The sequence below is a fragment of the Oryzias latipes genome, chromosome 18 (genome assembly GCF_053564925.1).
Source record: "Oryzias latipes strain Hd-rR chromosome 18, Olatipes_Hd-rR_3.1".
NCBI lineage: Eukaryota > Metazoa > Chordata > Actinopteri > Beloniformes > Adrianichthyidae > Oryzias > Oryzias latipes.
In genome coordinates, this window is record NC_136254.1 from 11714743 (window position 1) to 11737544 (window position 22802).

Below are 22802 nucleotides of genomic sequence, written 5' to 3' on the forward strand. Positions count from 1 at the left end.
TCTTACGCTGCCGTCTTCCCTCTCTCATGAACAAGACCCCAAGATATTTAAACTCCTCCACCTGGGGCAGGGACACTTCATCTACCGAGAGATGGCAAACTGCATTTCTCCGGTCAAGAACCACAACTTCGGATTTAACTGTCCTGAACCTCATCCCAGCCGTTTCATACTCGGCCAAATTAAAAAGATTTGGTCTGGACCAAATGATTTTTCCAGTCTGATTACACCCTTTAAACAAAAGTTTTTGTCTTCCTGCAGTTGAAAGAGTTTCTGAGAAAGATGAAGAGGAGTTTTTTTCTGATGGTTCTTGTTGGTAAGTGGATCTTCAGCTGCTCTTTAATCATTTAATTTTTTTATTGAAATTAAATCTCACTAATCCATATCATCAGTAAACTGAAGTCATTTGAGGATCTATTGTAAATAAACAGATTTATGTCTGTAATCTCTTTTATTTTCAGGTCACTTTTGTCTCTTCACATGTCAGCTCCATGAGTATCACTATGTTGATCAGAACATGAATTGGACTGGAGCTCAGCAGCACTGCAGGAAAGAATACACTGATCTGGCTACAGTGAGCACCATGGCAGATATGGAGCAACTCCGAAATATACATTCTGAGAAAACAGAAATCTGGATCGGTCTGTTCAACCTAACAGGCATCAATGTTACTTCACACTGGTCTCTGCCTGGACTGCAGTTCAATGAAAGTCAGGCAAAGTGGAAAAGTGGAGAACCAGATGGTTTTACATCTGAGACCTGTGGGGCTGTAATAGATATTACTGAGAAACAGTGGGTGGACACGTCTTGTATGGATAAAGCACATTTCCTCTGCTATAATGGTAATAAGAAACATGATTTTCCTTGAACCAATTTTCATTTATGATCGATTTAAACATTAAAATATTACAAACTCTGAACTAAATCACTGTTGTATAATTCAGGTCATATCAGAGTGTAAGTCGCAGCATCTAAAAAATGCATGTCGATAAAAAACAAGATATAAGCTGCTCTTCTGGTAGAAAAGTGCCACACTTCTGAACAAATCCACCAAGCCTGGTGGAATGGTGCATTCAAACAGAATTCAATTTATGTCAAATTTACGTCCGCTGCCTATTTTGACGTTCTTCATATTTGACGCCCTATGCTTATTTAAACGTGTTCCTAAACTACCCTCTTGTTGTGTGTGGGAGAAGCTACCGTCAAGTTACCATCGCTACATGGTAACATTTACTGTATATGTATGTCTGTTAAAGTACATGGAAGACCTGGATGACGATGAGAGATCAGGTTCATTTATTTTGAAAAGCTCTACAAAAGCATCAATAATCACGTCTTCATGTCTGAGATCATTCAGTCTTTTTTTCTTTTTTTTACGGCAAACTTTACCTTCTAAACTGCAGTAGTAACATCTGAATGATGACACTTTGAACTGTTCTTCTTTCTCTTTCTGTCAGCCAGTTTGATGACTTGATGTTCAGCATTAGTCTGAGGAAGGGAAAAATTAAAACAAGAATTTTAATGTCTCGATGCAGATAAGAAACATGTCTTCTTTGTCGTTCTTCCGGAGGAGAATGATCCAATTCTCCTCCAGGTTTGTCAGACGGCACTTTTTTTTTTTTTTTACTGATACAAACACAGAACTTGAAGTTGTGAGGGTCTGTGAGTTTGCGGGAGAGCCTGTAAATAGATGAATTATGGGAAGTGGACGGGTTACTCCACACCAACAGACCCATCTACAGCTCAGAGGTGAATTTCTGCTGAAATACTGCTGCTCTGCAGAAACTATTTCCTAGAAAATGACACAGGTTTTTCTGTATTTTTGCTAAGAAGGGCATAATCATAATTAAGAGACCACTAGGGACTCTCAGATTAATTCAAAAGATGATCAGAGTTTGTCTTTAGCAGAACTCCTTTTTTCCATTTTTCAAGAAAAAACTGGTGTGGTTTGCTCCAAAGTTCAAAGTTTCATAGTGTTTATGTCTTTTACTCCACAGGAAGTACAAGCTCTGCTTATAAATATTATTTAGGAGATAAAATGACCTGGTTTGATGCTCTAAGATACTGCAGAGTGACTCACACAGACCTGATCAGTGGACCACAGCTAGAGGAGCTGCAGGGAAATCCCACAGAGAAGATAATACAACTATATAATGGGACAAGAGTGAATAACTTGGACTCATTATCAACATTTCAATACATTTTCATCGGACTGTTCAGAGACGCTTGGACCTGGTTAGATGGGAGCAGTTTCTCTTTCAGATACTGGAATTTGCTGTATAACAGTATGATGGAAAAAAAGAACTGCACCATGCGTAACACGGACGGCATGTGGGAAACCAGAGAATGTCACGAGAAAAAACCCTTCTTCTGTTACACAGGTGATCATTTATATCTGCAATGACACAAAAGTAAACTCACTTTGATTGAACTCCTGGTTGTTTTATAGCTCTCACTTCTAAACACAAAATGACATTCAGAGAAAAACAGCAAACATTGATAAAAATCAACATACAAACTGCACATTCTCTGCAAAAACCTCATATGTGGAAAACCCCCAACATAATCTGTTTCTATTCAATTGGATTTCCTCCTTTAATATTCTGTATTTTAACACTTTTTTGAACACAACATTTTAGGGAACATCTAAAAATTTAACACTGGGTCTTGGTAATCTCATCCACTGAAGGTAGAAACTTTGTATTTCTCACAAACAGCAGGATTTTATTTCTAATTAATTTTTTTCATCAATTTTTTCCTGTTTGTCTTTAATGACTTGGTTTTTCTCCTTTACCACTTCAGATGTGAGAGACCACTAACATGATGATGTTTTCCTTTCATCAGATCATGTGATCCTGGTCAAAGAGAACAGGACCTGGGAGGAGGCCTTATACTACTGCAGACATCACCACCATGACCTGGTCACCATCACTAACCCAGAGGACCAGATTTGGGTCCAGGAGAAAACCAAGAATGCCTCCTCTCCCTTTGTGTGGACTGGACTGCGCTACACCTGCTCTCTGGGGTTCTGGTTCTGGGTCAGTGATGAGGTGGTCCGCTACAAGAACTGGGCCTCACCTGGACAGGTGAATGAGTGTGACATGTCAGGAGCCATGGAGACAGGAGGAGAACACAAGTGGTTCAAGAAACATGATGAGGACAAGTTCAACTTTTTCTGTTCTAAGTGAAAATCTGCTCACTGATGACACGTTATTCTTTTCATTAATTTACTGATATTCTTTGTTTTCAATAAAATCTTCAACATTTAGCAAAGCAACATTTTTGAGTTGAGGAAACACTTTGCTGTTTGGATGTCATTTACCATCCATCTATCTTCATAACTTTTGGGATCTTGGGGATGTTGAAGCCCGACAGTTGCTACTGTTGAGTGAAGAGGCGGGGTACGCCCTGGAAAAGTCAATGTGGTGTACTTTTACTTGAATTTCTTGGATAAAAAACATGAACATGTGCTTTCATTTGTATACCTGTATATTATATTTTTTACATGATTGTTTAACAAAATATATGCACATCTTACATTTAGGGTTAGTTTAACTCTGTATAAATATATTACAGTTATTAAAAGGTTTTAAAACTCCAAACACTTTAGTTTTCCTTTTTTTTACTAAAACATCAACATTCACAGTCTTTTATGTTCTGAAATATCTTTCAAAAATGTGGAAAAACTGAATTAACAACGAGAATAGTAATATTCATGCTTGTTTGTGTTTTTTGTTTTCATTTTTACATTAAACAAACTTGACTGTTTCAGTTTTGTTACAGCATGAAGAGGAATCAGACACGGGAGAACAGACTCAGAGCCATGCAATAGAACATTTAGTAGAGGGGTGTGTTGTGTCGTGTCTAACGATACGATACATATTGCGAAACATCCAAAGACTGTAATGGAATAATTTTTTAATATTTTTTGAAGAGGCACATATTAGAAAAGGACTCTACCTAAACATTTATAGACCTTTCATTGTGATAAAATGTAATAACCATATCACTCTGATTCATCAGGTCGCTGTTGAACTTGAATCTACTCCTGGGAAGTTCTGAAGAACATTGACCTGCTTTGCTGATAGCATTTTGACTGAGGCTCCATGAACGGGCCGCTGCGCAGCTGTACTACACAATTCGCATTTTTAGATGATACTGGCAGCAACGTGGCACAGAGTTTACAACACACAAGGAAAAACTGAGTAGAACATGTCTCATAACAAGTAGGGATGGCCCGTTTGACACGGCGCTTCAGCGCGTGTTTCACCTTCATGAAGCAGAGTGTTTCGGCACAATGTTTCGGGGCGCACACCATGTGGTTGATGATGTATGAAACGCCAAATGTGTTGTCTGGTCGAACCACGGTTCAGATGTCACTTGTGTTCGAACAGTTGGGTGCGCTATTCTCTAGAAATACGAAATAAATTCTGAACGTTTCCCGACCAGTTCTATTGTTTCCCCTGTATCCGAATCAGCGTCAGTTCATTGCACTTCACCATGCATTCCGGTAAAAAAACGTACTATAGCTCAGGATCTTTTCAACTCGATTTCTCCTAAATAAAACAATTCACTATGAATGTTGTGGATAACAAATATACTTCAATGAATTTAGAATGGCAATGCAAGTCCGTATCAGTAGAACAATCAATGAGTTTTGCATTCTGAGGTCCAGGATTCAAGACCAACATTTTACAATTTTTCTTTTTTTTCAATTTGCTTTGCGTTTATTTTCTTCATGTGATGTGTGTTTTGCTGTGTCAAGCACCTCTCACAGAAAACGTCACATGTATTGTTTTACGTTAATCATCATTAACAACATTGTTTTCTTTTACGTTTTTTCATCATCATTTCCACATTGAAGTGTTACAAGAAGCTTAGTTGAAGCATATGATATACGTCCAGTCCGCCACCAGATGCCGCTGTTCTGTGTGGTTTCAAAGCCAGTGGCGCCACCAGCCACTGCCACCCCACTAGCCACTATAAACTGTGGTAGCATCAGTTGTGAGTTTATCCCAAATGCACAGCAAGCAGGCAGGCGTTAAGTCACTCTGATCCCCTAAACCGGCCCACACCCCCTCCCCTCCCTGTTGCCTTTGCATGCGTAGTCATCTAAAGACGAGCCGCTGGACGCAGAAAACAAATAAGACGACAAGGCTGATCTTCCTTTGGGGTCGTCTTCCTCGTTCGAACCCACAGGCCCTCCAGAGTGGGTTAAACAGAAGAACCAGTCTCAGTTCTTCAAGAAGAACTTTCTTTATTACTGTTTCCTTAAGTCCAAAACGGCGACTGACCACACGTGTAGGCACTCCACACCCTCACACGCGCCTTCCCCCTTTCTTCGTGCATCACACATCCCAACACAATCTGTTTACTGTACTTTAGATCACCTGATCTATATTGTGTGCAAATACTTGGTGCAAATACGCCACATCATTAGCGGTGGTGGATGTGCGATTACTTTTTATTAATATGTAAAAAAGGATGTCCCTGTCACACGCGCCTCTCATTTCATGGCACTATTTAAGCACTGGTTGTTGTGTTACCGCAACATTTTGATGTGTTTTTGTCCTGTTTCCACAGAGTTATCTAAACTCATAGTTTGATGCTTTTGTAAGTCAATTTTCAGAGAATGAAGAGAAATTCAACATATATTCTTATTTTAAGAAGAAAAGTACAGCAGAAGAAGCGAAAGAGTTGGTAGGGGAGCAACAGAGGTGTAGCGAGGAGGAGGATGATGAACAGAGCTGCATGATCCACAGCCAGCATAAATGACAGAAGACAATGAAGAAGACAAAGATGAGACGGTATCAGACGAGGGACAGTCAGCATCATCATCAGAGAAACAAGGCAGAACGCAGCAAAGGGGCTCCACCTGTTCCTGGACCAACTGATGAAGTTAGAATTATGTTTCCCAAATAATGAAATTGTTTCATGTGTATTAGTCTGAATAAAAATGTCTAAAGATGTGATTAATAATTACCACGGAAGGGTATTATTATTTCAGAACAACTGATTTCACTTTTTGTTCATTATAGATATTTCCCAGTCAAGAGCCGAACTCCCACTGCAGTCTTCCAATTTTGCTTAGCTCAACAAAAGACAAAAGAACATTGTTGTGAGTTTACCTTTGAGAAAATGTCCGGGTGGCTCGTCTGTAAATGCCTTTTTAAATTTGTTGTGTTCTTGCCACGAATGATCGCTCCACATGCTTCACACTTTGTTTTTTTTTCTTTGTCGTCAAATGTGAAGTGAGCCCACAAGTCTCCCTTTCTTTTTCTCCCAGCTTTGGACATTTTATCACTCTTTGAATGCCGTTTTCCCGGGAGCTCAGTCAAATAAGTCAGTCTCTGATTAGTTCTCTTCTGTCATGCAGTTTCGCCTGTTCTGTTTTGCCGATTTGTTGTTTTGCTTATCTCTTCCTTCTGCTAATTGGATTTTTGTCACAGTCTATTTTCGTCTCGTCTTTTATTCATTGACGATAATGTCAGTTTAGTCATAGGCTGTGTCCGAATTACCGCCCTAACCCCTATATAGTGCACTATATAGTGCGGTCGCCATTTTGTAGTGCTGTCCGAATCTACAGTTCTAAAATCATGTGCACTAGAAATTTCCCAGAATTCTCTACGAAAAACCAGTGTGGATCGATGCTCACTCGATCGGCGAATATTGCCCAGAATGCACTGCGTTCATACCAGAATGCATTGCGTGTGACCCACAATACACTGCGTTTGAATTATTCGAAGATGGCGGACGGTTGCGCGAGAAAGAGGACTTAAAAATGTAAGTATATTTAAAAGTATCAAGTATCTGTTGTAAAATATATTTGTAAATACGTAAGATGATGTGTTTAATATGTTATATTCCTCAATCGACTATCTACATTGTTTGGAAGCTCATCAATTTCGGGAAATGCTAAAGCTAACGCTAACGCGAATTTGCGCCGAATGCTAAAAACAAACGCTGTTGATATTGCATAAAAAAATGAGTGAGTTCTAACCGTAGTAATTTTATTAACACATTTTTGAAATGTGTTTATATATGTAGGGAATTACGATGATGAGGAAAATCTGATCCATCTGTGGATGGAGAAAGATAGCCTGTTTGTTATCAGGCAAGCTCGTGCCAGATAGGAGTAAGAGACACTTGATCAGATTTGTATTTATTTATCATTAAACTGTAATCGTTGTCATGTTGGGGTAAAGGTTGTTGTTGAAAGAGGAGAGGAGGAAAGAGCACGAAGGGACAAAGAGTGACAGGAGAGAGTCTGTTAAGCTTACCTGAGTTTAATAGATTGTTCACAAAATGTAACGTCGTCGTTGTTTTTGCAGTTTGTTTAATAAATGCAGTAACAAAAATAAATTAAAGCCGCAAGCCCAACTCTACGCACCACAGCCTCCCTCACCGCCCTCACTGCCCACTTTTGATAAAGGCTAGTCAAAACATCATTTGCTAATTATGCTAACTATGCTAGTTATGCTAACATGGCTAAAAGTGCTAGCATAGCGATCAGCATCATCAACTGACTCAGAAAAACACATTACCTAAAATGCTAATTATGCTAACTATGCTAGCTATGCTAATGTGGCTAAAAGTGCTAGCATTGTGATCAGCATCATCAACTGACTCAGAAAAACACATTACCTAAAATGCTAATTATGCTAACTATGCTAGCTATGCTAATGTGGCTAAAAGTGCTAGCATTGTGATCAGCATCATCAACTGACTCAGAAAAACACATTACCTAAAATGCTAATTATGCTAACTATGCTAGCTATGCTAATGTTGCTAAAAGTGCTAGCATAGCGAGCAGCATCATTAACTGACTCAGAAAAACACATTCCTCCATTGGTGAAAGCTATATGTCATAAGTTAGTAAAAAAAAACCCACTTTTTTCAAAATGGCGGTTTTTCTGTTGATTTTATCTCCATAGCAACCATTTTATGTTTTGGTCCCCTCAGGAGGACGAACAGATTGACGTCAGTTTCGAACAAATCGGTAAAAGTAAACTTTTTGTCGTCCTTAGCAACAGTGGTTTTATGCTAACCACGCCCACATTCCTTATATGTCCATATCCAGTGTTTTTCAATGTATTCAGTTTCAGGCATGAATGCATGCATTCAATTTTCACTCTATTGTATTGAAATGCATGGGAGTTATAACAGTGCGCCAATTTGCTAGCTTGCCACACGCACGCCGTTCAAAATCTACAACTTCTAATTCCAACATTTTTTCCACAGTAGCTTGTCATTGATGCCCAAAAAGTTTCGAGACGATCGATAAAAATTCCAACGACAAGTTTACGTTTGAATCCAGTGGCAAAGGTGTTTTTTATTGAAAATTCAAGATGGCCGCCTTTTCCCGAGGTCAAAGGTCGACGAAACTCCAGAGGTGATTGTAGACTTACGCTAGGGACATGCGAGTCAAATTTCGTGATAATCGCTCGAAAAAAAGTTCATTTTTCTATATTGTGTAAAAACGCGAAAAACTCAAAATGGCAGATTTTGGCACAAAATGGCCGGCAAACCATAGGTCGTGTCGCCATCAGGTTATGATTTCAAAACTTTGTTTGGATATACTGGACAAAGTTATCTGGGTTTCGTTAGCCAATTCTTAAAAAAAAATCTGATTTTTTTTTTTAGCCGTGTCAGCACATTTTTTTGCGACGTTTTTTTGCTTACCACGCCCACATTCCTTTATCGATCTTGTCGTGCGTGACATCGTTTTGTTCAGCGCGGGCCAGGGAATTGCACATTTCCTCTTCACGACATTCCAATGAAAAATGTGCGAGCTAGCTAAGATGGCAACGGTTGCGAGCTCGCCACACGCACGCCGTTCAAATTCTACAACTTCTAATTCCAACATTTTGTCCAGAGTAGCTTGCCGTTGATGCCCGAAAAGTTACGAGACGATTGATGAAAATTCCAACGACGAGTTTTCGTTTGTATCCGGTGCTAAAGGTGCTTTTTTGAGAAAATTACAGATGGCGGCCTTTTCCCAATGTCAAAGGTCACTTCTGTGGTGTTTGTAGACGGGAGCTGGCAGCAAGTGTGTGCAATTGCGTGAAAATCGCTCAAACAAAAGTGTTGTTTCCCCATATCGTGGGAAAACACGAAAATCGCCAATTCTCAGAGTTCGCCACAAAATGGCCGCCAAGCCTTAGGTCGTGTGGCCGCCCCGTAATGATTTCAAAACTTCCTTGGGATATCCCCGACACGTGTGTTTTGGTTTCGCGACTGTATTTCGAAGTACATTTTGTTGGGCCCCATACGCGATTTTCGGCCCATTCATTTTTTTGACGGGATCGCTGGCCGTGGTGTCATCGTCTTCGGGGGGGTGACGTTGACTTTGTGGAAAATTCATTTGCAATTTATCCCAGGTGTGTGCACGTTTTGGTGACTTTTCGAGCATGCGGCGGGGGTCCCATTCTCGCTGAAAGGCGGCGAAGTCGTCGTTCCAACTGCGAAAACAATATGGTCCTTGCAGTCAGTGACTTCTGCTGCGGGCCATAATTATTTACATGTATTATTTAAATCTGAGCCATTTTTAACAATCACAAAAGAATTTTCATATCAAATGTACATATTTACATTTTCGTTTTATATGTTAACATTTATTTTTATACATCTTAACAATAATCCTGGTCTTCTAGAGCAGTGTTTTTCAACCTTTTTCGAGCCACGGCACACTTCTGTCGTTGAAAAAATCCTGCGGCACACCACCCACTGATAAAGTGAAAAAGAAACTTATGGCAATATAAGTGTTATATTATTTATATTGTAACAACCCAGCTGGTGTGTCACTTGTAGCGGGGAAAACGAAAGCCTGAATGTGAATCAACTGAGCTGTCAATCAACTGGCTGCGCTGGAGAGCTGTCCGGGGGCGTGTCCCATTCACCTCACGACTCCGCACACTCTCAGAGAGGAAGACGCAGTAAGAGTAACTGAATGCATCATCTCTTTTCTGGCATCAAGCCCATTTATTTTGAACCACACAACGTTGAACATCGCACATCACACATGGGTCATTTTATAATCGTTCATGTTTATACTCAGTGTGAGACCTGGGCCGGTTTGACAGAGCACAGAGCTGATATCCTGGCAGGAATTGAGGAAAGACACACACGAAGCTCTTCCTCCACAGCTCTCAGTCTTTCTCTGTTTTTAGTTTTTACAGCAGTCAGGCTTGAAAAGCTCATCTCACACAGATATGTTGTGGAAAATGGGAGCAATGTCAAAACAGCTTTGTTGGCCAGCATGGGGAACTCCTTGGCAGCTGCCAACCAAAAACTCTCCAAACGTTGATCAGCAAAATTTAGCTTGAGACCACGATCTTGTCTCAGTTCAGTAAGTTCCTCCTGCTCCTGTAAAGTCATGTCCTTTCCAACAGCTGATGCTGAGCTGAATGGGTCCCTAACCCAGTCAAGGCAGTCCGTGGAGGTTGAAGGAAAATAAAATGACATCTTCTCCGTAAGAGCTTTCAAATGTTTAACTACTATCTCACACAGTGCTGCAGTATTAACACCTTGCCATTTATTGGTGAGTGGGAACATTTCAAGATTGCCACTTTCCACATGTTGCTGCCAGAGTTGCACCTTTGAACGGAATCCGTTTATTTTATCTGTACTTGTAAGCAGATTTTCATTTCGGCCTTGCATTCGTGTGTTCAGTTCATTCAGATGATATAAAATATCTGCCAGGTACGCCAGCCTTGCACACCACTCATCACTTGCGAGCAGCTTTGCGTAATCGGACCCCTCATTTGTCAGAAACACTTTAAGTTCCTCTCGCAGCTCATACACACGCGCCAGCACCTTGCCACGCGACAACCATCGGACCTCCGTATGAAACAGCAAGGCTTTATGCTCCGCTCCCATTTCCTCACACAAAGCCGCAAATATGCGACTTTTCATGGGTCGTGACTTCACAAAGTTTACCATGCGCACAACATCGTCCAACACAGGAACAAGGTCTGCTGATAAAGTCTTGGCTACGAGGGCTTCGCGATGTAAAAAACAGTGCGTGATGATCACATCTGGGTTTTTTTCTTTCACTCTGCTTACAAAGCCTTTGGCGCGCCCGACCATGGCTGCAGCTCCATCAGTGCAAACACTCGTGCAATTTTCCCACTTAAGTCCTCCTTTTTCCAGATATTCTGATGTCACCCGAAATATTTCATTTCCAGTTGTTTTTTCTGGCAAAGCCTTGCAAAATAGAAAGTTTTCCCTGATTATGTCTCCGTCCACAAAACCCACATTAGCCAAAAGTTGAGCACGTCCACTTATGTCAGTAGACTCATCAATTTGCAAGGCAAACTTATTACTGATACGGATCTTGTCCAAAACCACACTTTCGATGTCTGCAGACATCTCATTAATTCGTCTGGAAATTGTGTTATCGGAAAGAGGGACTTGGGCTATTTCTTTAGCCGCTTCAGGTCCGAGCATCTCATTTACAATGCCTTTGCAGGCAGGAAGTATTAATTGCTCTGCCACAGCGTGGGCCTTTTTGGATTTAGCCACAAGTTCAGCAACATGCTAGCTAGCTTTAAGGGCTCTCTCATTTACCTTTGCAGTTTTTCTCATGAAAGTTGCCTGTTTATCTGTGTGTTCACGCAGGCGAACAAAATATTCCACATTTTTGTTTTGAAGTGAAGGGTGTTTCGTTTGGAGATGGCGTTTGAGTTTACTTGGGACCATAGCCTCGTTGGAGAGCTTTTCCCCACATACCAAGCACAGCGGAGTCGGTGCCGTAGCGTCACCGGTAAAAGTAAATCCAAATGAAAGATAGCTTTCGTTATATTGCCTCCCGCTAAAAACTTTCCTGGACGTCACCGTCTTTGCTTTCTTTTGACCTTCACTCATACTAGGGCCTTCATTTGGGTCCGGATTTTGTCCAGGGTCCAGTTCAGAGCCAGAATTTTTCCTCTTCAAAAACTTATCCATCACTTTCTCCGCTGTCCTGTCTTTCACAATGTCACCGTCAACGCCACCTGCCGCTGCATGCATGTGTCACTAGTTCGCTTGACTACAAGCACAAAGCAATTAGTTATCTGCTGCTGCCACCTACTGGTATGGGAGAGTACTGAAGAGTAATGATTATTCTGCCGGGCGCTAGAATGCACATGCACACAAATGAATAATTTTCCACGGCACACTTGACAGTATCTCGCGGCACACTAGTGTGCCTCGGCACAGTGGTTGAAAAACACTGTTCTAGAGTCATGTGTGTCACAGTTGGAGCTGAAAAGAAAGCAGAGATTTGTCCTCGCAGACGGACGCCGCTTTACCCGTCCTACTGGCTCCTGGTGTGGCTCAACATCTGTGGCTCCAAGCAGTCCCCTTTGCTGATGCACAGATTGTGCAGAACTGAACTGCAGGCAATGATTTTCATTGCAAAGGTTGGTTTTACTTCCAGTGCCCCCAGAAATATTGCTCTCCTCCTCATCTGCCAAATGCTCTCTATAGCTGCTCCTCAAGTTTTTCAATATGATCAGGAAAAAGCCACGCTCCGACTGCTGATCTTTTGGTTGTTTATTTTTCACGTAACCAAACGAATCACCGTGAAAAACTAAAGAAAAACAAATTACACTTTCAGATTACATTTATACATAAAGATATACAAAATTACAATAAAATGAAACAATATTACCGTGTGCCCTCTGATCAAATTTTAAGGAGTTGCTTTTCCATTTGAAAGTCTTTGCGCCATGCTCTGTTCCGTCTTCTTCCAGCTTGTTCTCTGCTTTCTTTCTTATAACGCTAATGCTGCCCATCAGACTTTTTATGACCAAACGCATGGACAGCGCATGCACAATCAATTTTCAGTTCACCACAAGGGGTCAGCAATGAGTCACAAAACATTGAACATAAAGAACATTTACAAAATGAAAACTTATTTTGTGACAGCTACACTGCCACCAAAATTACATAAGATTTGTATGTACACATGTAAAATCTTGTAATTTTCAAAAATAACAATATAAAGAACCTTAAACTGTTAACCTTCATTTTTAACATCTTACTCATGTTGTACTAAAACTACAAGTTTTTGAACTGGGCGTTCAAGAAAAGACACTTGCTTCAAGCGTTCACCCTTTTCTCCCAAATCTCTCTGACCCATTTTAATCTTAACCTTTCGCACTAAACCATCATCGTCTTTGTTTGCTTCAGCTACCCTCCCCAGTTTCCACTCATTTCTAGGCATGTTGTCTTCTTTGAGTAGCACAACATCTCCAACCTTCACATTTCTTTTAGGCATGTGCCACTGCTGTCTTAAGCTTATGGTGGTTAGATACTCTTTGCGCCACCTGTGCCAGAAATGCTCTGTCAGATACTGAACTCTGCGCCATCTTTTTCTAGCATACAAATCTTCTCTGACAAATCTACCTGGAGGTGGGAGTGGAACTGCTGTTTTCATCGTGAGTAAATGGTTAGGCGTTAAAGGCTCAACACTCATTGGATCGTTTATTGTCTCAATAGTGAGTGGACGGTTATTTACGATTGACATAGCCTCGTAAAACATGGTTCTTAAAGACGCGTCATCTAATCGTCCGGCGACTTGTGCAAGAACAGAACTCATCACGCTCTTTACCGTTCTGATCTGTCGCTCCCAAACTCCCCCTCTATGACTAGCGTTGGGAATGTTCATTTGGAAGTCACACTGGGTTTTGGCTAAATACCTAGCAATCCTGTCCTTGTCAAGTTCTGAAAGACACTTTTGAAACTCGTTTTTAGCTCCGACAAAATTTGTACCTTGATCTGATCTGACGTACTGCTCCTCTGATGGCAATAAAACATCTCAACCCATTTATGAATGAGTCTGTAGAAAGATCTTCCAACATCTCAATGTGAATGGCCCTTGAACTCAAACAGGTAAACAAAAGACCATAACGCTTATTTTCCTTTCTTCCTTGTCTGGTAACAAAGGGACCAAAACAGTCTAGCCCAGTGTATGTGAAAGGGGGTGAGGGCTCCACTCGATCTACTGGCAAGTCAGCCATACGTTGCTCTGCTGTTGACCCTCTTAGCTTCCTACATGTCACACACCCCTTAATGAACTTTGCCACAACCTTGCTGGCACTCACAATCCAATAGCCATTGGCTCTTAGTGCATTAAGTGCCTGGCCTCTGCCCTGATGTTGAGTTTTCTTGTGACACCAATTTAGCATTAGCCGAGTTACAAGGCCTTCCTTGGGAAGAATCACAGGGTGTTTCAGCTCAAATGATGCAGTAGATTTTCTTAGCCTGCCTCCTACCCTAAGTACGCCATTATCAAAAATGGGATCAAGTTGGTACAACTTATGTGTTTTGGGTAGTTTTTCTGTATTTTGACTCAACTGCTTCCATTCCTGTTCAAAAGCTTCTCTTTGTGCAACTCTGATGAGCACCAATGAGGCTTCTTGTCTCTCTTCAACACTAACTGGTCCTGCTTTGTCTCTCTTTACAAGTCTTTTGATCCTTGCAACAACATTTAGCACCGTATCCCAGTCAGAGAATCTAAAGAACCTCTCGAGAAAACCGTCCCTCTGCTGTGCTTGTGTTTTTAGAACTTTTACCTCAGGATCGCCTACTAAAAGCTCTGGAGAATGCTGTTTCGTGACAAACTTTCTTTCCCATAGAAAACTAGGCCCAGTGATCCAGTTTGATTCAGTCAGCTCTGCCACCTTGAGTCCCCTAGATGCATGATCTGCTGGATTTTGGTCTGTCTCAATGTAAAACCACTGGTTTGGGTCTGTGAGGTTTCTGATTTTCTGCACTCGGTTGGCAACAAAAACATGAAAGCGACGCGCTTCATTTTTTATGTACCCTAGTACCACCTGGGAATCTGTCCAGAAAAATTCTTCGTCTATTTTCAGCTCAAGCTCTGTTCGGAGAAGATTACTTACTCCTGCAGAGACTGCAGCAGCTGTCAGTTCCAGACGTGGTATAGTCACTACTCTTGTGGGTGCTACTCTTGCCTTTGCCATAACCAGGGCACAGTGTACTTTGTCACTTGACACAACCCTTAAATATGAACACTGCCCGTAGCCGCTACTGCTGGCATCTGAGAAATGATGCAACTCTATTTTCTGGATTGCACCAATGTTTTCAGGGATGAGACATCTTTTTATTTGCACCTTTGGAAGGTTTTCCAGATCCCCAAGCCATGCTTTCCATTTGGTCTCCAATGCAGGTGGGAGGGGTTCATCCCATCCAACTCCACGTTTGCACATTTCTTGAAGAACTTGCTTTCCAGTTAGTATGAAGGGAGAAAGAAATCCATGTGGATCATACACGCTTGCGACAGTTGACAGGATTCCTCTCCGTGTGTTTTGCTTTTCTTTGAGATTGACACTGAATGAAAATGTATCTGTTTCCACATTCCATTTGACTCCGAGTACACTTTGCATTGGAAGTTCAGAGTAGTTCAGACTTACGTCTTTGTCATTACAAGCACGCTCAGACACTGGTATGGCATCCAGGACCTCTTTCTTGTTGCACATGAATTTGTGCAAGCGCAACTTTCCCTTTTTGCAAATTTCTTGTGCTTCACTGACTAGCTGTTTTGCCCTTTGGATTGAATCAAGACTGATGAGACCGTCATCCACATAGAAGTTTTTGTGAATGAAGCTGGCTGCTTCGGGGTATTCCTTCTCGTGTTCTTGAGCAAGAAACTTCAGGCCATAGTTTGCACATCCTGGCGAAGATGACGCTCCAAAAATATGAACTCGCATGCGATAGTCTTTGGGTTCACTATCAATATTTCCATCCTGCCACCATATAAATCTTAGGAAGTCTCTGTCTTTGGGGCAAACATGAAAACGAGGAAACATCTTCTCCACATCACAACTGATTGCAACTTGGTGTTGGCGGAACCTGCAAAGAACTCCTATGAGAGTATTAGTTAGGTCTGGGCCAATCAGCAAATGATCATTTAGAGAGGTGCCTTCACTTTTAGCAGCACAGTCAAACACAACTCTGACAGCTACACTCTCTCTCCACCACAGAGCGTGCCTTGGCGTGGTGCTGGTTGTAACGGGCCTGAACCGCATTCCTCATGGGTTCCCTGTAGGGTGTCAGCAGCATGATGGGATGAGCAATGCAGGGATACCCACCATCACCCAAAAGGATCCTTCAGGTGGGTAATGTTTTATTTACATAAATTGGGCTTTTACGTAGAACCTGTGAATTGTGGACTAATCCTTGATTCCCAACAAAAATATCTCTAAATTTGGCATTAGTCACGTACAGCCCGCAGTTGAATGGAATAAAAAAAGCTTCCTGTTAAAATAACAAGCTGCATTTTCTTTTAGGGCCTTTATTCTTAAGTGGCAGCCATTAATGCTCCCTACGACCTTTTGGAAGGTGGAAGACTCAGCGAGCTGCTAAAAAACCTGAGGTGACTAATGGCAGTTCATTCCCACTGGATGCTGGGTGACCCTGCTGATCAGCTGGAGGATGCGGTCTGCCGTCCTGTGGACAACGTCGCTCACAGTGGACCGTGGCATGTCAAAGGCTCTGGTTACCACACCGTAAGATGTGCCACACGCCAGCCAGAAAAGGAACACCAGGGGCCTCATTTATAAACGTTGCGTACGCACAAAAGAAGGCGTACGCCACTCTCTACGCAATAGTTGAGATTTATAAAAAGCAAACTTGACGGGAAAATGTGCGGTCCTTCACGCAAGCTCTGACCCAGGCGTACGCACAAAAACGGGTAAAATGAGAAACGGCGACACCGTTGGCAGATGGAAGAAACACGTGAAAGTGAAAGTGAAAATGACAATACTGCCTCTCATATAAACATGAAGACTTCACAAAGCAAGACTTACAATTAACAGCCTACACGAACACCCGTTTGATCGATCAGCAGTGAAACAAACAAAAAAAACAAACGAAAATCACAACAGAAATTCAAATGAACACTTATTTGCAAAAAGAAAAGTGAAATATGTTCTGCAATATTGGCATGTTGTGCAATTCATCCTCATAAATAATATAGTTAACAGAACGAAATAATGTACAAAACTGATATTCTCGTCAATGTGTCCATCTGGCGGAGCAGATATAGGTGCGGGCGTGCGGACGGATGGACAGACGCACTAATTGTCCACTGGGGAAAGTTGTTTTCATATTAAAACATTTCTTCATAAGCTATGGAATTATGGTATTCATGCATATGCCTTTAGTTTGTTTTATTTTTGATAAAGCAGTGTATGGCGTATGTCTCAACCATTCAGAAAGCAACAAGAAATTACATTTGCGCTGAACAATTTCCCATTTCCACGTCGATTATTACCGACATCTGTAGCTTGTCAGATGCAATTAAATGGATGGAAATAAAATGCCCCATCCCAATGCGTAATGACGCACAATGGCTGATCTTGCGCTCTTAGAAGATGTGGCAAATGGAAGAATTCGGAGTGAACGCATCTTTAGACAGCAAGAAGACGTGCTGGCAAACGAGGACGACTGGCTTATGAGCCGGTTCCGACTTCCTCGAGCCGTCCTGTTGGACCTCTGCGGGCTTGTGGGGGTGTGTCACCCGGTGCATCTGGCGCGTCGGCGTCCCCCTGCGCCTCAGTCACCACTAAGGGATTCCCCAATTCTTGCCGCTTGTCTCTCCCCCCCCCCCCCCCCCCCCGTGGCAGACGTGCCAGACGTCATTTTGCCTCGACTTTGATGTCCGACCATTTCTTTTTTATTTAACCAGGGTCCGAGGTCGTGAGGCTACAGCATGTGCAGCGTCTGCCACTCACGTGGCTTTTTGGCATTAGTAATGCCCACACTGTGCCCTCCAAACAACACTTTTCTCCTCTTTTCCATTTCGCCAACGATAAATTCTACTTCGCATTGAGTGAAGTCACGTTTTTTTCATTTCCTCTCGGTGTTTGCCATGGTTTCGCAATCAATGAATATTCATTTGTGGGCGTTTCACGGACTATTTATGGGCAACTATGGGTGTGTCATGAGGCCGCAAAAGCTGCGCAGCATTTAGAATTGGTTGTGATTTATAAAGGGAAAGATGCGTAGGATGTGCGTGCGCACGGTTTTATAAATCCGAATATTTCTGTGCGTACGCACGTCCTAGTTTTCATCCGTACGCCGCTTCTGACGCAAATCCTACGCAAAGTTTTATAAATGAGGCCCCAGGACCTCAGTCTCCTGTGTGCCCCTCCAGAGTGTGAGGAACCCGAAGCTGCTCCACCCGATGCTCAATGGTCCTGCGGGTCAACCGATCTGCGGGTCTGCCGGTCTGGTCTTGTGTCGGACTGACCGTCAGCGTGAAGGGCCACGACAGACACCTTTATGTTGGCAAAGCAGTAGAGACGTGGAAGACCCTGTAAAATAGAAAAATAATTATTTCATTGAGAAAATTAAATCTGATTTTTTTGAATGTTTCATTTTATTCTGATGTCTTAAATTTTAGTTTATGACGTATTTATAAATGCTGGAAAATCTCGTGAGTTTTTTTTGGCTGGGTTTTTGGATTTTTATATAAATATTAAAAAATTAAAGTATTTTTGTTTAAAACAAGTGATATGGTTTGACTCTGAATAAAAAATACTAAACTTTGATCTCACAAGTGTTTTATGTAGTTAGACTATACAGTTAATAGTCCAGTGTTGAAAAATAATGTTAAAAGTTTTACCCAGCAGACTGTGTAACCTTGAGCACAATTAGTAACAAATGCTTAAATTTAACTAATAAAAAAACTTTAAGTTTAACTCACAAGTTGTTCATGTCTGGTCAGGGGCATCCAGAGGAAATCTTCTGAGACGTCTATTCCTCCTCCTTGCTGTCCTGTGATGCTGCATATCTGCTCGTTTTCGGTTTGATCCCATGAAAAACGGTTGAATTATTGCCAGGAACACGGACAGATTCATATATAAAGCTATTTTCAGTAGGTAGAAGAGAAAACTACAGAAAAAAAATGCCTCCTCGCAAGAGCCCGTAAATCGTTCAGCAGCACAAAAATAAATATTGCCATGGACTAATGACTTGAGGGTTTATTTATCAACAAATACATAAAATCTACACCAATGTGTTTGTAATTTTATTATTTATAAATCAGCCACCTTTTCCATAATCAGAACACAGCAGATTCAAAAATAGTCTTCATAAAATGTTAATATTTATTATATTTTTACTTTGACAAATAGGCATCATTCTCCGCGTTAAATAGAAGTAGTTCCCCTCCAGACCAGGTGGTGGCGGTAATGCGCCACTTTGTTTTCGTGCCAAGCGCCATTTGAAAACACCCGAAAGAGAAAACTAGTGAGCACGGATGTCCGAATTGCTTTGAAAATTCAGAGAACTATATAGAGAACTATATAGTGCCGCACTATATAGGGTTTTAGTAGTTAGGGGTTAGGGCGGTAATTCGAACACAGCCATAGTTTTAGTCTCCATCAGTAACTTCTTTTCTAGTTTTCTTTTTGTTTTGATCAGCAAAAAAATATTCGTGACGAAAATAATGATGAAAATATTTAGTCAACGAAATTAACACTGTTCTTCTGTGTTGGCGGTGGCATTTTCAACAGCATTTCTGCTTCTGCGTTGGCTGTATTACCACAGGAAAAACAAATGGCGTTCTCAAACATCTGTTCACATTTCTTGTTTGGATTAGCTTTGCAGTTGGAGTTACGTTTAGTGTCAAACAGTGATGCCCATGACAGAGTTCATGCGACAAATATCTTTCGACAGGCGATCGAAAGATATTTGTTGCATGGCATCAAAGTCCAGGAAATAGCGGAGATGTTTGGTGTTAGTCGCTGTACCATACATTGGAGGATGAACCAAAATGGATTGAGGTAAAGTTCGTATAACTACTTTTATTATTATCCCGATGTTTGCAGAAGTTGATCCCTGTGGTTAGGGGGGTCGAAAGAATACCACCAACGTATTCCCTGCGTGTCGTAAAAGGCGACTAAAAGGGACGGAGCGAGAGGACTGGGAATCCTCTCCCCTGTAACTACATTCCTAACTACGGACACGGCAGAGCTGGGAAGGGGAGATTACCTTCCCAAACCCTTAAGATTGGGTCGTTGAATGTGCGGGGGTGTAGTACGGACGGAAGCAAAAGAGATCTGATTGGAAGGATGTTTGGAAGGCGGGGAATGAGCGTGTTAGCACTGAGTGAGACAAAGATGAAAGGGAAGGGTGAGTGTGTGTTTGGAAGTGTGAGTGGGAGGATGTCTGGTGTAGAGAGCGGGAGAGAAGAGAAGGTGTGGCTTTGCTGGTGAGCTGTGAGGTGAGACGATGTGTGGTTGAATGGAAGGAGGTTTCACCAAGACTGATATGGGTGAAAGCGAAATTTCGGAAGGAGCTGTGGGTGTTCGTGAGTGCATATGGTCCTGGCAGTGAGAGGAATGTAGAGGAGAGAGTGACCTTCTGGAACGACTTGGATGAGTGCTTGCAAGGATTTGGAGCAAATGTGAATGTAGTGCTGATGGGAGATCTGAATGCTAGAGTGGGTGATGAGAAAATTGAGGGTGTTGTTGGCGGGCATGGTGTTCCTGGAAAGAATGATAATGGTGAGAGACTGATAGGAATGTGCACTGAAAGAGAGATGGTGATTGGGAATACATGGTTCAGAAAGAAAGAGATCCATAAGTATACGTGGGTGAGGCAGAGTGGTGGAAGAGTGATTGATAAAGCACTGATGGATTTTGTGGTGGTTTCAAAGGTTGCATGTAGTAGATTGCTGGATGTAAGTGTGAGGAGGGGAGAGAGTGGAGGTATGTCTGATCACTATTTGGTGGAAGGAAGGTTGCGTGTGGGTATGCCATGGGTGAGATCGAGAAAGAGTGGGGAGGCAAGAAAAGTTCTGAGAGTGAGTGTTTTGAAGAACAGAGAGAAAATGTGTGAGTATCAGAGGGAATTAGGTGGCAAGTGGAATATGGTGAAGGAGCAAATGGTTGTTGGAGTGGAGGAAGAATGGCAACAGTTCAAGAGTGCAGTGGTTGGAAGTGCAGAGGAAGTGTGTGGTGTGAGACATGTTGGGGGTGGTCTAAGAAAGGGAAGTGAATGGTGGTGCGAGGATGTAAGGTTGGCTGTAGCTGAGAAGAGATGTGCGTACAAAGTATGGCTGCAGAGAAAGGACAGGGAGTCATATGAGTGTTATAAGGAGAAGAAAAGGGATGCTAAGAGAGCTGTGCGTGAGGCAAGAGCGGCTGCGGACGAAAGGTGGGGCAGACAGTTGACGGATAATTTTCGAGAGAACAAGAAAATGTTTTGGAAGGAGGTGAAGAGGGTGCGAAAGGGAGTGTCGGGGAGGGAGGAGAAGGTCAAAACAGAGGATGGAAGGATGTTGAATGAGGGGAATGCAGTAAGAAAAAGATGGGCAGAGTATTTCAAGAGGCTGCTGAATGTGGAGGAAGATCGGGATGCTGTGATTGGGATGGATGGAAGGGAAAGTAGACTGAATGTATTGGAAGAGTTGAATGAAGCGTTGATTACAGGAGAGGAAGTGGAGCAAACTGTGGGAAAGTTGAAAGTAGGAAAGGCTGCAAGTGTGGATGGGTGTGCTGTGGAATGCCTGAAGTGTGGTGGAGCGATCGTGATTGAGTGGTTAGTGAGATTGTTGAATGTGTGTTTTGCAAATGGGCAGGTGCCGCTTGATTGGATGAGTGCGTGTGTGGTTCCCCTGTACAAGGGTAAGGGTGATAAGTATGAATGTGGTAGTTTTAGGGGTATTAGTCTGTTGAGTGTTGTAGGCAAAGTGTATGGGAGAGTGCTGATTAATAGGGTAGTGGAGGGAACTGAGTGTATGATTGGTGAAGAGCAGTGTGGTTTCAGGAGAGGTAGAGGGTGTGTGGATCAGATGTTTGTTGTGAGACAGGTGTGTGAAAAGTTTTTGGCTAAGGGGAGGGAGGTGTTTTGGGCATTCATGGATTTAGAGAAGGCGTATTATAGGATTGATAGAGAGGCGTTGTGGGTTGTGTTGAGTATGTATGGTATTGATGGTAGTTTGTTGGAAGGTGTGAAGAGTTTTTATAGAAACAGTAGAGCGTGTGTGAGAGTAGGAAATAGCATGAGTGAGTGGTTTCCTGTGAGGGTTGGTCTGCGTCAGGGATGTGTGATGTCTCCGTGGTTGTTTAACGTGTATATGGATGGTGTGGTAAAAGAGGTGAATGAAAGGGTGTCGGGCACGGGTGTGAGCATGATAAATACTGAGGGTAGCGAATGGAGTGTGAATCAGTTGCTGTTTGCAGATGATACTGCACTAGTGGCTGAATCAGAAGATAACTTGGCACGTCTGGTTGAGGAGTTTGGAAGGGTGTGCGACAGAAGGAAGTTGAGAGTGAATGTGGAAAAGAGTAAGGTGATGAGGTGTACGAGGTTAAAGGGTGAACGTAGTTTGAATGTGGCATTAAATGGGGAGTTGTTGGAAGAGGTAGAGTGTTTTCAGTATTTGGGGTCGTGTGTCTGTGTGGATGGTGGAATAGGGGGAGAGGTAGAGTTTAGAATGAATGAAGTACGAAAGATATGGGGGGGAATGAAGGGAGTGTTTGAATGTAGGTCACTGGGAAAGGATGCAAAAAGGAGATTGTATGAGGGTGTGGTGGTGCCTGCAGCGTTATATGGGGCTGAAACGTGGAGTCTGAAAGTGGCGGAAAAAAGGAAGCTGAAGGTAGTTGAGATGAGATGTCTGAGGAGTATGTGTGGTGTGACGCGTATGGATCGTGTGAGAAATGAAGTTATCAGAGAGAGAACTGGTTTGATGCGAGAGTTGGCTGATAGAGCAGAGCAAAAGGCACTGGGATGGTTTGGACATGTTGAAAGAATGGGAAGGGAGTGATTGGTGAAAAGGGTATATG

General features: G+C 42.2%; 2 long non-coding RNA genes across 2 annotated transcripts; one reads left to right on the forward strand and one right to left on the reverse strand.

Annotated features, from left to right (window-relative positions):
- The first annotated feature begins 12282 nt into the window (after nt 1-12282).
- Nucleotides 12283-16829, forward strand: LOC144987197 (uncharacterized). Its single transcript, XR_013651074.1, has 3 exons — nt 12283-12398; nt 15987-16117; nt 16293-16829. It is a non-coding gene; the product is annotated as an uncharacterized LOC144987197 (long non-coding RNA).
- Nucleotides 12514-14043, reverse strand: LOC144987198 (uncharacterized). The gene is made up of 2 exons (XR_013651075.1): nt 12650-14043; nt 12514-12568 (listed from the first exon to the last, which is right to left on the reverse strand). It is a non-coding gene; the product is annotated as an uncharacterized LOC144987198 (long non-coding RNA).
- Nucleotides 16830-22802: the final 5973 nt, after the last annotated feature.